Source organism: Vipera ursinii, assembly GCF_947247035.1.
Source record: "Vipera ursinii genome assembly, chromosome: 4".
In the NCBI taxonomy this organism is placed as follows: Eukaryota; Metazoa; Chordata; class Lepidosauria; order Squamata; family Viperidae; genus Vipera; species Vipera ursinii.
In genome coordinates, this window is record NC_139514.1 from 43,186,617 (window position 1) to 43,203,271 (window position 16,655).

Genomic DNA, 16,655 nt, shown 5'->3' on the forward strand with positions numbered 1-16,655 from the left:
TGTTTGCCCTGTCCTGCCCCTTTTGTTGAATCTTAATTTATCTGATAAAATTTACCAGATATTAACAAATCTTCCATTTCACCTCATTTTTCTCATTAAACATGATTTGTAATTTCTATAGCCATTCAACTCAACCAGATGGTTTATTTCTTTGTTTTCAGTCATTGTATATGTACAAAAGTTAAGTAACTTTTCTTGTGTTAGTCCTGGAGCTGCTGGCCCTGCTTCCTAGAAAAATAGTTCCAAAGACCTGTAGCCCATATTTCATCATATTGTTTATGGGAGAGATACTTGACCTGTCCAGTATTGTTACTTTTTCAGTGCTGTTCAAACTTCAAACCATAACTAAACAAATGGTGGTAAGCCAATGACTATCTGTATGCCATTCCTGAAATTCTGTATATGATGTATACTGTATGTATGGATATATTTGTGAATACTTGCATATGCCAGGCAAGATCTTGATGTGTATACTTTTTAGAACAGTTGCAATAATTTGGTGTTTTAATCTAAAGTAGAGATGTTTGAAATCTTTGAAAAATCTGATTTTTTAACACTTTTTAAAATTAATTTATGAATTTAGAATCTCTGCTCATTTATGAATTAAGAGAGAAATTCTATAAAGTAAGAAATATTCAACTACTAAATCTGGAAAAGTATGCTGTCTTGGCACTGTAGAGAGATTTACTACAGGACAAAGGCGTATTATTATTAATCTAAACAATGTGGGTTCAATTCCTAGTTTTCAGAATTTTATTCCAATATAGCTCTGAAAAAGGTGCCATATTGCCTAGAAAGCAAAGCTATTGTTTTTCTTTTCTATCAAAGTCTTCTCTCGCTGCAGAACAAAGGAGAAAATATATAGTGAATTAAATAGTATTTAACAAACCAGCAGAAGCATTTCACAGAAATGGATTGTTATACTACATAAAAGTAGTTTCACATATCTCACTTTTCCCAATTTCTTAGCCTATCTTTTCCATGGATGATACTCAGAGCTGCTGGAATAAAGTGGAAGGCGTGGCTGGGACATTGACTTAAATAGCATTTAGGATTCAGCACCATGCCTGGTTTACTTTCCTATGGAAGGAAGTTATATAAGGAAATAGGCTGAGTACTCTTACCTTTACATCAAAACAAAATATTGTCCTCTTAGTGTTAAGTGATTGAATTGTTGCACAATTAACTCTAGTGCATGATTTACATGCAGTTTGCTCATTAAATTAAGAAGGTCTTCAAGAGAGACCTAGCCGGTTTATCACTGGTCAATGAACAATATGAAACTTTACAGCAGTATTCCAGTATTTGAGAAGCTGCCACAAAGAGGAGGGGGTCAATTTATTTTCCAAAGCACCAAAGGGCAGGACAAGAAACTAATTAAGGAGAGAAACAACCTCCAATTAAGCAAAAAAAATCCTAACAGTGAGAACAATTAACCAGTGGAACAGCTTGCCTTCAGACGTTGTGGGTGGTTCATCACTTGAAGTTTTTAAAAAGAGACTGGACAACCACTTGTCTGAAATGTTAATGTTAACTTTATTGTCACTTTGAATGTACACTAATCGGCATACATCAAAATGAAATTTCATTGCATACAGCTCTCAAAGGGTCACCACCTCCGATATATACTTCTTGTTCGTGGCCCGCTCAAATTTCACATTGTCCATTTTAGTCTCTAGGGAGTGAACGATGGCACACAGGACAGATGGAAATGGGGCTCCATGTGGATTAGCCCTCAAATTCGCTTGTATTCTGACAACCTCGCCTTCTTTCCTTTTTCTGATCCTGACTCTTCCACCTTTTCCTTAAAGAGGCCTTGCTTCTTTTCGCCCCTGGAGCACACTGCTGCCACCTCCAACTCCTCCAAAAGCCTCTCTCTCTTCCTCTGGGCCTGCCGACAGCCTCATCCAGTTCCTTTGCTCCATAAGCTCCAGGTCCTCTCCTCCTCTGCCTCCTCTGGAAACAGCCCTGATTTGCAATACAATCCATCACTAGGCCAGCAGTCAGATCTTGCTGCTGGTAGAACAAATTCAAACAACGCCAACGACTTTTAACGGTCTCACCAACAGTTCCAAAACAACTAGCAACTCGCCATGCCAGCAAACATTGTCGGTCGTATGTTACCTTAGTTCTACCATGTTGCTCAAACACATTAAAATCTTCCTGATCATGTGGCCTATAGCCCTTACTATCCCTCCCAAAACTATTCGCCTTCAAGAGCCAATGCAGCCGCAGCCATTCCAGGCGCCACCATCTTAGATATGGAACTGGTTGAGCAGGGAACTGGACTAGAAGACCTCCAAGTCCCTTCCAGCTCTATTCTGATTTACAAAAGACTAAATGAGCTGAAGAGTTTGGGAATCCCTGTGTTAAAGAGTAGTTAATAATTTTTAAGCGCATTCTTAAAGTGCTTAGTTTTGTAAGAGAGACAGAGCTACACACAGAGAATATCATACTTTCATGCCTCCCTATTATTTCTCTGGACTTATATATTATGTCAAAAAATACCAAAATATATGTTTATAAAATCAATATGTTTGTAATTGTTTATTTATTTGACTTTGATGTTGCCTGAGCAATTAACTCTGGGTATCTCACAACATAGGTACCCCTATTATTTTTATTATATTATTATCCAATTTTTCCATGGCAATGTTTGAATATGTGGTCAAAATGACATAGCATTGCTTATTGATTTTTGAAGGAAGGGCAATTTCTTAGCATAAATACTTATCAAAAAGTCAGAACCTTGTGGTCCTGTCAAACACAAATACCTTGCATTAAACTAGATACAGATTAAATAAGTAAAGTAAAGTGAGTAAGGATGTCCAACCTTGCTTCCCAAAGCTTTGAATGATAAATAAAGAGGATATATGCTACGACCAAAAGGTTTTATTTATGTTTTCTGGATAAGGAAAAACCACAAAATAGGCATATCAGTTTTTACTACTAAGCATTTTTGTACCCTTAAATGATATTTTAAAGTATGAATTGTTGGTAGGTTATTTAATGTCGCTTATTTGCCATATGATAGCTAGATTTAGAAGAATTTACATGAAGCAAATTTGGCCTATACATGCAGCAAAAACAAAAATGGGAAAAAAGGAATTAAATTTTGAGTAGTTTGGAATTAGTTTGGCATGCAGATGAATGTAATTTATCCATTCTTTAAAATCAAAGAGAAAATTCCTCAAATAATATGAAAAATTATGAAATAATAAAAAATCACTGTAAAAATTTACAAGTTAGCATGTTGATTGAATTCATGCCTTTGCAAGATAAAAAAATAACAAATATCAGCAAAATGCTTAACAATTGCATTAATTGTTCTGCTATATTCTGAATATCACATTTGAAACCAGATATTTCATTTTACTTCAAAGTTTTAATATACATTTTAATAGAGATTTTTATTTTTTTTAGTTCTCTTTTCTCATAAGAATATATTTATTAATTATTTTTACATTCAAAAGTTTTCTGTAACATTTGTTATAGTCATCTGCTTAATGGTCTGCTGAAGGAGATTTTTAAAAAAGAGTTAATGATGGTCTTGCAACTTTTGATTTATCAATTAAATACCATATTTTGTAATACAGATGTGACTGCAGATTCATGCCAATATTGACATAACCTTCTTGCAGAAGTGATATTCCCTTATGAGTCCTGCTGCTGTTGGAAAATATGTTGAGGTGTACTATTGGTATATTATTGGAACATTTAATATTGTTATAGTTATGTGATATAATTGTTTTATACTTAGGCATATATTCTAAAATGATTATACTTGAAAGGCAGTATATAAAGTCATTTATGTAATGGAAGAAAGGAAAGTGTTCAAGGATATAAAAGTATGGAGAAGCATAGTAGATGTACTTGATATACAGTCTTTACTTGATGTAAAGTCATTCTGGCTATGATTTGTTTTCTTTTTCTTACCTCAAATCCTTAGCTCCTTTGGCTTACTATACTCTTGTCTTTTATGTGCTCTATGTATAACGTAGCATATTGGAAAAGAAAATAGAGTGATCTGTAGGTATTCAAGTTGGCCTTGAAATAAATGTGTCTGTTTGTGTGCTTGTGTGTATGTATACATGAATGCATGCAAGGATGGTATAATTTGACTCAAATCTTCAGTAATAAAAAATGCTTAAGATTAAAACTTAAGCCAAGGAAATGACACAATAGAAGTATATTTATTTCCAAGAAGTTAGGAGTATATTTATTTTCAAGAAGATGAAATAATATGATTGGCTTGGAAGAGAGCTGAGCAACTGTAAGATATATGCAAATTCTTCATATACTTTTTCTTTTCATCCCTCTCCATCATCATAAGATTTACATTGCCAAAATTTGGTAGCATACTGTTCTATTAATAAATGCAATTTTGTAATGTTATTCTTTTTCCCCAAATAAGAATGGGAATGGTAGCAAGAAATTATTTAGGAGAAAATTGTAAATTTAGTTTGCACTACTAAGGCCTTTTGCAAGTCTTCAAAAACATGGCCCTGGACATGGCCCTACCCATATCTTGGTTGTAGGGAAGATAGGTTAGTTGATGCCCAGTTACTATGTGCTTTTATTTTTGTTTTCTATTATAAACTTCATGTTTCTATTTGTTTCATTTTAAGCTGCCTAGAGCCACATACAATTGAGATGTGTAGGCACCAGATCAATCAATTAGTCTAGGGCTGACATTGGTTGCTTTTATGAGTTCTTTGACAGACTCAGTTTAAATATTCAAGATTCAATAATATATTCTTATGTATGCTGAAAAGATTCCTTCCTTCCTTCCTCACTGAAAATATATATCAGCAAGAATTTTTAAATTTTTCAAATTTCAAAAAACTGATAAAACAATAATTAAACATAAATCAGAGGTTTTGGGGAAATCTTGATGCTTTCCAAGGTCAAGCATCATTTTTGTCATGCCTCAAGCAATCATAACTTAGACATGGCAGACCACATAATAAGTGAGCGAATAATTTTTGCATTAACAGAATGAATGATAGATTGCATATCTACTCAGTTGACTATGTGATGGATTTTCTATTGCTGATCTATTCTGGTTACAATAAAAATGATAAAAATATAAAATTTAGTTATTCTTTAAGTGCTTTTCCATACCAAATGTAATCACTGTGATTTTGGACTGGAAGGAGACTGAAATACCTTAAGGTAGGGGTGTCAAATTGCCGGCCACCAGGCCAGTTGCATCATATGGAGGCTGCAGCTAACCCAGCTCTAGCAATGCAAAGAAAGTCTCAATACGTTGCGACATGTCACGTGATGTGACGTGGCGAGTTTGACACCCGTGCCTTAAGGGATCAGTTTAATATCTTACTATGATGAAAGTTTGAAAGTCAAAATAATGTGAGATTGTGAAATTGAAGTACCTGTCTTATGAAAAATAGACATTCCATAAAATTATTAGGCAAAATGAAGAGAATCTTATAAATTTAAAAACAGATTACCTGTTAGAAAGCACATGAAATGCAATTTCTTTGCTGGATTACTGTAGATTTCAAGGATAAGCACAACAGAAGAAAAACCATCCTCTGTATCATGAAAGAGAATATATAACTCTAGGCAATTCTGGAAAACAAATCCTTCACAACAATCCTCTTTAAAAGCTGGCATAGTAACAGTTCAGAGAAAGATTATTAGGCCCACTTGAAGCATCACAGATATGATGAATGATATGTAATGTTTCTTCTCTTGCTGAAGGAAAACAAGTGGTAATATCACTTTGTATGTCTAAACAGTCTGAGCAAATCCTCACTATAAATCATGGCATCTATAAAACACCACAAATACTGTTTTTTTAGGCAGTATAAATGGTATAAAATAAATATAAACTTGTTCTTACAGGATGATTTCTTTTTCTTTTTTCTCCCCTCGCCCCACCCCTCATGCTTTTCAGTTACATTGGTTAATATTAATTCATTAAAACTTAATTTAATTTTAATGATAATAATATTAATATTTAAATAGGTATAATTGATTTACAGTTGCATTTTCCTTTCAAGTCATTTTAACTATCTCCCTGATTATATATATATATATATATATATATATATATATATATATATATATATATATATATATATATATATATATATATATATATATATATATATATATATATATATATATATAATTTCTAGGTTGCTTCTCTTCTTGACTAGTTTCCATCCATTGCTTCTTGTCCTGCCCTCAGGTGCCCTGGAGAACAGCTTGACTCCCTCTTCTTTGTGGCAACCCCTGAGATATTGGAACACTGCTATCATGTCACCCCTAAACCTTCTCTTTGTTAAACTACACATACCCAATTCCAGCAACTGTTCCCTATATGTTTTAGCCTCCAGTCCTCCAATCATCTTTCTTGCTCTTCTCTGTACCCTTTCTAGAGTCTCAACATCTTTTTTACATAGTGGTGACCAAAACTGGATGCAATATTCCAGCTGTGGCCTTACCAAAGCATTGTAAAGTGGTATTAGTACTTCACTTGATCTTGATTCTATCCCTCTGTTAATGCAGCCTAGCACTGTGTTGGCTTTATTGGCAGCTACAGCACACTGCTGGCTCATATTGAAGTGATTCTATACTAGGACTCCAAGATCCCTCTCACAGTTACTACTATTGAGCAAGGTACCACTTATACTATACCTGTGCAATTTAGTAAGTATTTATAATCCAGAAAAGTCAATTTTTTCTAATGTTTATAATCCTTGCTTTGTAGGTAGCCCAAAATGTTTTCTTTTTTTGTCTCCATTATTAAGACATTGAAGGTCACCAAAAATAAGTTATCTTTTCCTGGGCTTTGCCAGTACCTGTACTGGAGCAACTACTATTGTATATTTTCATCCACCACTAGATGTCAGGATTAGTTCATTTTTCAGTTTTCAAAATAATTACTTTCTTCTGTTTTCATGATTTAAAAAGAAAATCTTAACAAATTCCACCAATTTCAAACTTATCCAGATTTAGATCTTATATTCATTTCATTTCAATATATTTCTGTCCCCCATAAAAGGTTTAATTTGCCACTTCTATCTGTAGGAGGGTGGGGCAAAACTCCCCCTCCTTCTCACTTTCATAATCTTTTTGCTTCTTGGTTTTTTTCCCCCAGGAAATCAATTATCAAGTAGAGGAGATAAGATCAATGTTCTTACCCAGTTCCAAGCACGTTGTTTACAGTCAGCTTAAAATAGTGCTCTTGGGCTTCGGCTGCTTGTAGCTTAGACTAGACTCTGGAGTTAAGCTAGCCTGTCTCCTGCTGGTTTCTGGAGGACTTTCCCTGAACGACTGGATTGACCGCCATCTCTTTATAGTCGGCAGGGCTTCCCTCCTCCCTGTCACCTTTCCGAGGCAACTTTAGGCCATTTAGGGTCACCCAAACAAAAAAGAATCAGCCATAGGGTGCTGAGTCCATGATCTCTCGGCTACTTGCCCTATGGTGCAAAACCGGAAGCCTGTTTTCTGCCATTTTTATTATGTCATAAACATTTATGTTTTTCTGTCATAAAATGTTTTATAAAATTTGCCAAATTACATTTCCATGAAAGCCATAGCTCCCAGATTTTGGATGCATTCTTTAAGGTAGCCTATTTGAGGTATCTTGCTTTGAAAATAGTTGCCCTATAATGAACCATTTTGCCCAGAAACAAGATTTGTGTGTGTGTGTGTGTGTGTGTGTGTGTGTAATTATATGTAGATATATAATTGTCAACAGACCGTTAAAACACTTTATACTTACAGCAGCAATAGGAGCTAGGTCACAATTTATAACTTAACCTGGGGACAGAGCTAAAAAAATCCCTATACAGCAGACTAAGTATCACCACTGCCCCTTGAATTCTGTAGGCCTTTATCTAATTCCAAGCAGGTGGGATTCGGATAGTATAGGGCAGGGGTATCAAACTGCCGGCCTGTGGGCTGGACACATCAACTGGAAGCCGCGCCCACTCCATTGCCGGCAATGGCGAATAGGCTCCGATACATTGTGCGATGTCACGTGACATCACAAGTTTGACATGTCTAGTATAGGGTTATCATCTCTTTGTGAGTACTCAAAATTCATGTTTGGTAAATACAATCCTGAACCAGCTTACATGAAAATAGATATCAATGAGCTAGGAGGGATATGTTTCAGTCATATTTTATATACTTTTCACATAATTAAATTCTAATAACCATTGAGGGATTTTTTTCCAATGGAATTGCAATGTTTTTCATGATAGTCAGTCCACTTATTAAACAACCTGATAATTCTCCAATGAAAAATAAGTAATAATACATGCTTGGTTTTAAGTTAAACATAGTGTCCTGTTATTATGTTCCGCATAATAACACATATATAGTTCAGCCAAATAACAGTAGGGTTCCTTTGTTACTGGAAATTAAGAATGTTATAGTCTTATACTACAGAAGTGCCACATCTATCAGCTTGAGTTATAGTAATGGTTAAACAAATGATTTATGTTGGCACAAAGCAAAATTATCAACATATCTTTAAGGAGTAGACAACAGAAGCAAATACCAACATATATAAAATGAAATGGAAAAAGGAGGAAAGACAATTCCTCTCAATTAGCCTACTATCTATCTGATGATGAAACACTGCAGGATAAAGATGGGAATATAAAGTGTAATAGGAATGATCTTAGACTTATGGTAAGCTTAATGGGAATAATGAAACAAGTCATCTTTGAGTATGACATCAAATAAATAATTAACTCCTGTTAGTTCTGTCTTATTAAGCTTATTCCCTTGATCATCTATAGTAATGTATTTTTTTTCTCCATTTTCAAAAGTGCCTTCATTTTGTTGTTTACATTCCTCACTTTTGTTTTTTTTCTCTTTCTTCTCATTTTGAGAAAAATAAGAAGCACTTCTTTCTTCTTATCAGATAAATCACAATGGTATATCTAATTTATTAAATGCCAACCTCAGTGATAAAAAGGCGGATAAAACTTACTAGATTTATCTCTTTCCTTAATTTAGTTCTCCTCATTTTCCATCATGTTTGGAATACTTTTCTTTCATGGTAAGGAATTTTTCCCCAAAAAACTAAAATAATACAATATAACAAGAATTTTAATTATGAATAATCAGTACATTGCACATAATAGTAAGCCATAGCAAATGGATTCACACATTTCACTAGTATATATGCATGTATGTATGTTTATCAGAATAACAGAGTTGGAAAAGACCTTGAAGATCTTCTAGTCCAACTGCCTGTTCAATCTGGAAATGCTACACCATTTCAGACGAGTGGTTGTCCAATCTCTTCTTTAAAATCTTCAGTGTTGGAGCACCCAGAACTTCTGGAGGCAAGTTATTCCACTGATTAATTCTTCTATCAGGATATACATAACTCATTCTTGTTCCTTATCCATTCTCTCTTTCTCTCTCTCTCTTTGTCTTTGTCTTTGTCTTTGTGTGGGGGAGGGGTGGAGGGTGGGGATGTGGGGAAGCAATGCTTAAGAATATATTCTCGTAGCATGAACTTACCTACTGTACCTCCAGATGGGAAAGGTATCAGGAAAGACCTTATGTCACTCTCAGTGCTTTTTTTGTAAAAGAAAAAGGTGCCGGAACTGACACATGTCATACAACCCACCTTGCCTACCCTACAAGGTTCCATTCAAAAAAGGTGCTGGAACTCCGTTCTGGGCGTTCTATGAGAAAAAAAAGCCCTGGTCACTCCCATGGTAAGAAGCATAATTTGTATTCATGTCCCAAAATAAATTCATATAAATTAATTCATAAATGAACTTATACCTACAGTAGGTTATATTACCGTATTTTCCGGCGTATAAGACGACTGGGCGTATAAGATGAACGCCTACATTTCCTGTTAAATTATAGGGTTTGGGCTATACTCACCATATAATTTAATTTAATTTAATTTAATTTAATAATTTGATTTCTATACCGCCCTTCTCCCGAAGGACTCAGGGCGGTGAACAGGGCAATACACAATAAAAATCAGATACAAAAATTAAAAAACCATTAAAAACCAATTAAACATCATGCCCATAAAATCAATACATATTAAGTTAAAAACTAATTTTAAAAAACCCAACCCCACCCCGTCAGACCAGGCCAGCTTTTTCGAAAAAGAATGTTTTAAGATCGCGCCGGAAGGAGCGAAGGTCGGGGGCCGTCCGGAGCTCAACCGGTAAGCTGTTCCAAAGGTCTGGCGCGCCCACAGAGAACGCTCTCCCCCTGGGGGTCGCCAATCGGCATTCTTTGATCGGCGGCACCCTGAGGAGGCCCTCTCTGTGGGAGCGCATAAGACTACCCCTCTTCCAACGCACACTAAATAAAAATTAAAAAACATCAGATTTGATTTTAATATGGTAATTTTAATTCAAATGCTTATGACATGCAGATACTTAGTAGGAAAACTGTCACTTATAAACATAAGGCTGTTTGTCATCAAACATGTAAACATAAAACAGTGCAAGTGGATTAAACTTTTCCTAATTCACTCTAAAGCTTTTCCAAATGGGAGATCCACTCCAGGTTTTCCAGCCAGCCTGCCCAGTTCCTGAGTCAAATGTGTCCATAGAGCTAAGCAGCTGCTCTGGCTGCTGCATTCCCCACCTGCCTTTCAAGTTGGGATAGACTGCAGCTGCTCTTCAACTTTAGAAGGAAAGATGCCCAGACCCCAGCCTGTAAAAAATCACAGACTGCAGCTTCTTCTCCAATTGGTCCCGCTTTTCCTGTGCAGACCAAATGGGAGATCCGCTCCAGGTTTTCCAGCTAGCCCTGTCCCTAAAGTTTCAGCACCTGGCATATAAGACAACCCCTGACTTTTGAGAAGATTTTCATGGGTTAAAAAGTCATTTTATATGCCAGAAAATACAGTACTAAAGGGACAAAGTGCATATCCTAACCAATAAGATCAGTGAAAATATTACTTTGTATGTTTATTGTAATCTTGATATTGCAGTTTGATAAGAAATAAAAAATACCTGTTTTATTGAAATATTTTAGCTAGCATGTAGTATCAACACTGTATTAAAAGACTCTGGCATTGGTGGTATAATTTATTTATTACTTTTTGTATTACTAAAACAGATTCCAAAGCATGAATTTTAGTATTGTTAGGATCTACATTTTTCTTTTGATTGATAAAAAATAATCTCCATATTTTTACTATTTTGTTAAAATATGTTTATACTTCTCTCCTTACTACCACACATTATCTCCAAATAATCAAAGGATAATTACATTATAAAATGCAATGATAATAAATAATATGCTTAATAGGAATCATGTTAAGTTTATCAGTAATACAGTAGTGTCATTTTCACAATATAGTGCCTACTAGATAATACATTAACAGGAATAATGAAAATAGAAATTAGGCTATTTCATTACAAGTTTAGTAAGCATGTGAGTCAGTTTTGACTAATGATTAAAAGCAATTAACTAGAATCTGGGAACTGGGAATTCCAGTTCTGCCTTAAATGTGAAACCCAAGTAACTGACTATGGACTAGTCACATGCTTTCACCTCTAGGAAGATGGCAGTGGAAAACTACTTCTGAATGTGTTGCCAAAAAATTATTGGATGTTCAATGTATTTGAGGTGTTATAGCAGACCCAGTGCCATCTGTAGCCTTTTGTAATTTCACAAAAGTGCCAAGACTATAAGAAGGGTTCGTTAATTATATCGGAGGTGGTGACCCTTTGAGAGCTGTATGCAATGAAATTTCATTTTGATGTATGCCGATTGGTGTACATTCAAAGTGACAATAAAGTTATCACCATCATCAATTATGTACTCAGGATTTCAAGATTGAATAGAATAATTATTGTTACTTTGAATGTACATTAATTGGCATACATTAAAATGAAATTTCGTAGAAGATGCAGGAAAGAAATACCTGTTTTTGTGGGTTTTATACTGGATGAAACCAGTATTGACAGTGCTAGAAACAATGCAATTGATTGTGGTAAAGCACACTGTGTCCAATAGAAGGACATTTCTTAGTTCCTCAGAATAACAATTCCATGGTTAGAATGTGTTTTAATACTGCTTTCATTTCAATCAAGCAATTTGCAAATGTCTAATCAAGTATGACTCAAATGACTTTCCACATATTATAAATTATCTTTATAATATTAAGAATTCTAAAACTAGTTCTAATCATGAAGGTTTCAGGCAGACCATTTTTATTCTATAATAAATCTGACTTTATTTATTAAAACCTTTTGCCAAAACTTTGTCTCTTGGAAGGTGTTTCTATTTTTGAAATGCATTTTTAAAAATCTTTTTTTTCCTGGATTGATTAGGAAACTTTTCATCAAAATAGCATTGAATTACTTTGGGGAAAAAATGCACATAATAATCATATGGGTACATTGCTTTAGTCTTTTATATGGTTGATCAAACTAAAATATTTAATGTAGCATGAATTTTTAGTCATCTGATTTTGTTGTATATTTCTATTTAGATCACAATTTATGGGGATTTTTGCCTTACTATTTCATGTTGTTTTGTCAATCAAGAATAATATATTTAATGGATCTGGTAATTTATTCCTGGCAAATTACACAAGCTCTTAAATTGATCTAAGCCGATTTTCTCGTTTAGTTATTCTCATGGAATTTGAGTTTTGATTTAAAAAATAAATTAAGGTAGAAACTCTGATGAAACATTTTTATTTTCTGTACTTCTGGTGGCTTTACAATCAATTGCTTATATCCATGGTGGCGGGCCTATGGCACATGTGCCACAGGCAGCACACAGAGCCATCCCTGTGGGCACACGTGCCATTGCCCCAGAGGGAGGCGGGGCCAGGATGCTCCTCTCTGCCTCTCCATGTTTGCCTGTGCTCTCACTTTCTTTCCCTCTGCACTAGGAGTCAGGGAGCAGCTGCAAGAGCTGGGCGGATTTGGGCTTGATGATGAAAGCAGCTGCCAGCATGCATTCAGGTATGCCTGCAGAGCGATTTTGCACCCCCCAACGGCCAATCTGGGCATCAGAGGCTTTTTCCAAGCCTCTGAAGCTTGAATCCATGAGGTGATTTTGCAGCATGCCAGTGGCCTGATCCGGGCTCCAGAAGCCTGGAAAAGGCCTCTTCCGCCTGGATCTAGGACTGCACAGTGATTATGAACACACCCCACAGCCGATCCAGGTGGCAGAGTCCTTTTCCAAGCCTCTGGAGCTCAGATCGGGCCACTGAGACACTGCAAAATCAGCCCGAAGCCATGGATGCAAGTTCCAGAGGCTTCAAAAAGGCCTCTGCCACCCAGATCAACCACGCGGGGAGTGCAAAATCACTGTGCAGCTCTAGATCTGTGCAACAGATGCCTTTTCCAGGCCTCCAGAGCCCAGATCAGGCTGCTGGCATGCCACAAAATCACCCCATGGCCATGGATACGAGCTCCAGAGGCTTGGAAAAGACCTTTTCCAAGAGGCAGCAGCAGCAGGGTGATCCATGCAGGGGGTGGGGGGAAACAGTGGTAATGGCAGGGCAATCTGCGCAGCAGGTGGGGGGGAATCCACCCCACTTGTTTCATGGCCACTTTCAACCAAGCCACATTGTAGAAGCATTGGGCGCAATATGCAAGGTGGCAAACAGTTGCATCATGGCGAAACCAGCCCTTTGCCGCCTACTGCCCAATGCTGCTGCCATGAGGCTGCGAAACAAGCTAGGTGGCAGTAAGAACCCGGTATACCAGTTCCTTACCTCCGCCCGGCTTTTCCCCAGCCTCATGGCAGCCACATTAGGTGCAATGTGTGAGGCGACAAGCAGCCACATCATGCCGAAACTGATGAACTATAAGGTTCATCATCACTGACTTATATGATATAGATGTATTGCAGTAGCCCATAATTTGCTCAGAATTATTTCCCTTTACTAATTTGCAACATCTTTTTGTATCACACAAGCTTGGCTCTTCAGCCACTATTAGGCAAGATGGAAATTTAATGTATGATACATTAAGAAAAATGAACTTAATATTTGTGTGTGTGTTGAATTTGGACCATAACTACAAAGAGTACATAAAGACACATTAATAGCCCAGTGCTCTACAAAGCATATATTTAAGTATGCCAACATGATTAGATAAGAACAATCTCTTTAGGCACTGAATGCAATTTTACAAATACAATTGTTACCTTTAATTTAATATTAGTCCTCCATTGTCCAAAAACAATCTTAGTGCATTTCTTTATAAGTGGTCTGCTTTTATGTAACTTCATTCCACAGTTCTGCCTCTGTTTTTAACCATGCTGCAATGCCAAATTAATACAATTGCAAGATATCTCATAGAAAAAATTCATTTACTAGGGGTCTTTTCCAGCCTATTTTTTTCAACTAGAATTTAAGCTGTTTATTAGCCTTTCACATCTTTTAAAGATATTTTTATAACCCTGAGAAGCCTAGGGCAAAACGTTCATTTTGCTTCCTCCTCCCAATTCACACTTCCTTTTTTTTCACTGCATCTGTGCCAATACAATTCTTTCCCTTCTTTGTACTATTTTTCATTGAAGTCGGTAGCCAAGTAAACAGGAGTCTGTGGAGAAACCTGAAATACTGAATTTACTCTTGACTTTGTATTTTAGTTGCTGTAATAAAAGGTATTGATCCTTCAGATATTTCGAAACCTGAACCATACTTTGAATTTGACCTTTTTCATCCATGGGCAATTGCTCCTGTAATACTAATATAAAAAAAAAAACACCTTCCTTTTCTTGGTTTTCCCAAGAAGGTAAAAATTTAAACTGGATAGGGAGAAAATTGGAAATTTTTGTTTTTGTTACAGTCTATATTTTTTCAAACTTAGAATTTGTTTGAACTACTTATGCACCATTGGAAAATGTTAATAATAAAACACTCATAGATCTTTAATGTGCTTTTTTTCAATATACATTATCTTTGTGTGCATTGTTAAATACTTAATGTACTCTGAAAATTTGCCTCGCAAACAGCACATATGTATGCACCTATATATGTATATTTCCTTTTGCTCAGAATACTATTTTAATGCATCTTTTCAGTAGCAGAATTCAATTTATTAAACAATAACTCTATAATTACTGTAATTTATACATATCATAAAAGATCCAATTTCCTAGCTGTTTAGTACTTAGCATATCCTATCTATTTATCACACTGAACAAGTGGCTGTTGATAGCAATTTCAGATGCATGAACTTCAAATTCCAAAATTCCCAAGACACAATGAAGTTGAAGTCTACACATCTTAAACATGCCAAGGTTGAAAAAAAAATCACATTTCAGAAGTACTAAATTGAGTGAGGAAATTTCCAGGGAGATGCATCAATTTTGTGGAGATAGCAAGGAAAGATTGCTGTGTATATCAGTTAGCTCATTGATTAAAGGCGTCAATGAGCTCATGAGCACAACTGCTCAGATTATGCAATTTGCATGCAGCTAAAAACCTTGCTTAAATCCCCTGTGCCTATCAAAATGGCTTATCATTGTAAGAAAAATAATGCAGTAATTAGTTTCTGAGAGCATAGGTTATTTAAAAATAATTTCTAATTCTGATCAATATAGGACAAATAAACAGAGCATGAGAAAAAGAATTACTAATATGAAATAGGTATATTGTCATTGTTGGCCATAATAAAACTTATCAAGAGATACCTAATCCCAAGTGAGGACTGCAGGTCAGCATTATAAAACTTTCAGGTTTATTTGTTTGTTTGTTTAAATGTATATGTTGGTTTGGAATTAAATAAAGCAGTTGCTCTATAAACCAACATTTTTTTTAGTTCCTTTCCTTCTTACGGGGGTGGGGGGTGGGGATCTTAGAAAGCTAAATTGCAAGGTTTTGGAAGAGCTTTAAGTTAGTGCTTTATTCACAAAGATTCCTTCCAAACAATTCCTGCAAACTATTTCAGGATTTCAGTGGCAGTGAAAAGAATCTGGAAACTTCCCGAATGCCTTCAGGATTATGAGGCTTGACACATCTTCTGAGCTAATTCTGACATGAATTACTGAATTACTACCAATACTAATTATAGAAAATTTTATCTGTCTGACTTCCGAACTGCAGAAATTATCCCCTAACATATGAAGAATTTGGAGATGCTATAGAGGTTGTACAGAAAAATTATATAAATATAAGAGCATGTACAGATAAAACTCTAGAAAAGAATGAACAATTCCATAGCAAAATAAATTCACCCAGCACCAGGTCCAATTCTCAAGGAAAAACCAGAACTGTCATATCTTTTGGAAAGCCAGAAAGGTCAGGACTTACATTTCTAGACCCTTTTTAGATAACACTGTTTAATCAAAGGTAAACATAATATCAAAAAGACTGCTTACAGAGGGATAAAGAATAAGAATCTCTTTTAGAGAAATAAATTATTGCAATATTTGAGTGTGCTAATTTAAAGTATGTGTTTGTACAGACATCTGTTATATATTTTATTCTGCAAGTGTTGCATTAAAAAATTATATTTCCCTCCCCTTGTAAAGGGTAGTTTAAAAAAATTGTCTTCTTCAGAATTAATGTTTTTACTTATATTAGTAACTTATGACAGGACTTTTCAACCTGTTGGTACATTGGCACCTGGCAGGTGGTACGCGACCATCCTATAAAAGTGGTAGTGGGGGAGGGGAATGAGCTGAACCAGTGGCAGCACCGCACAAAC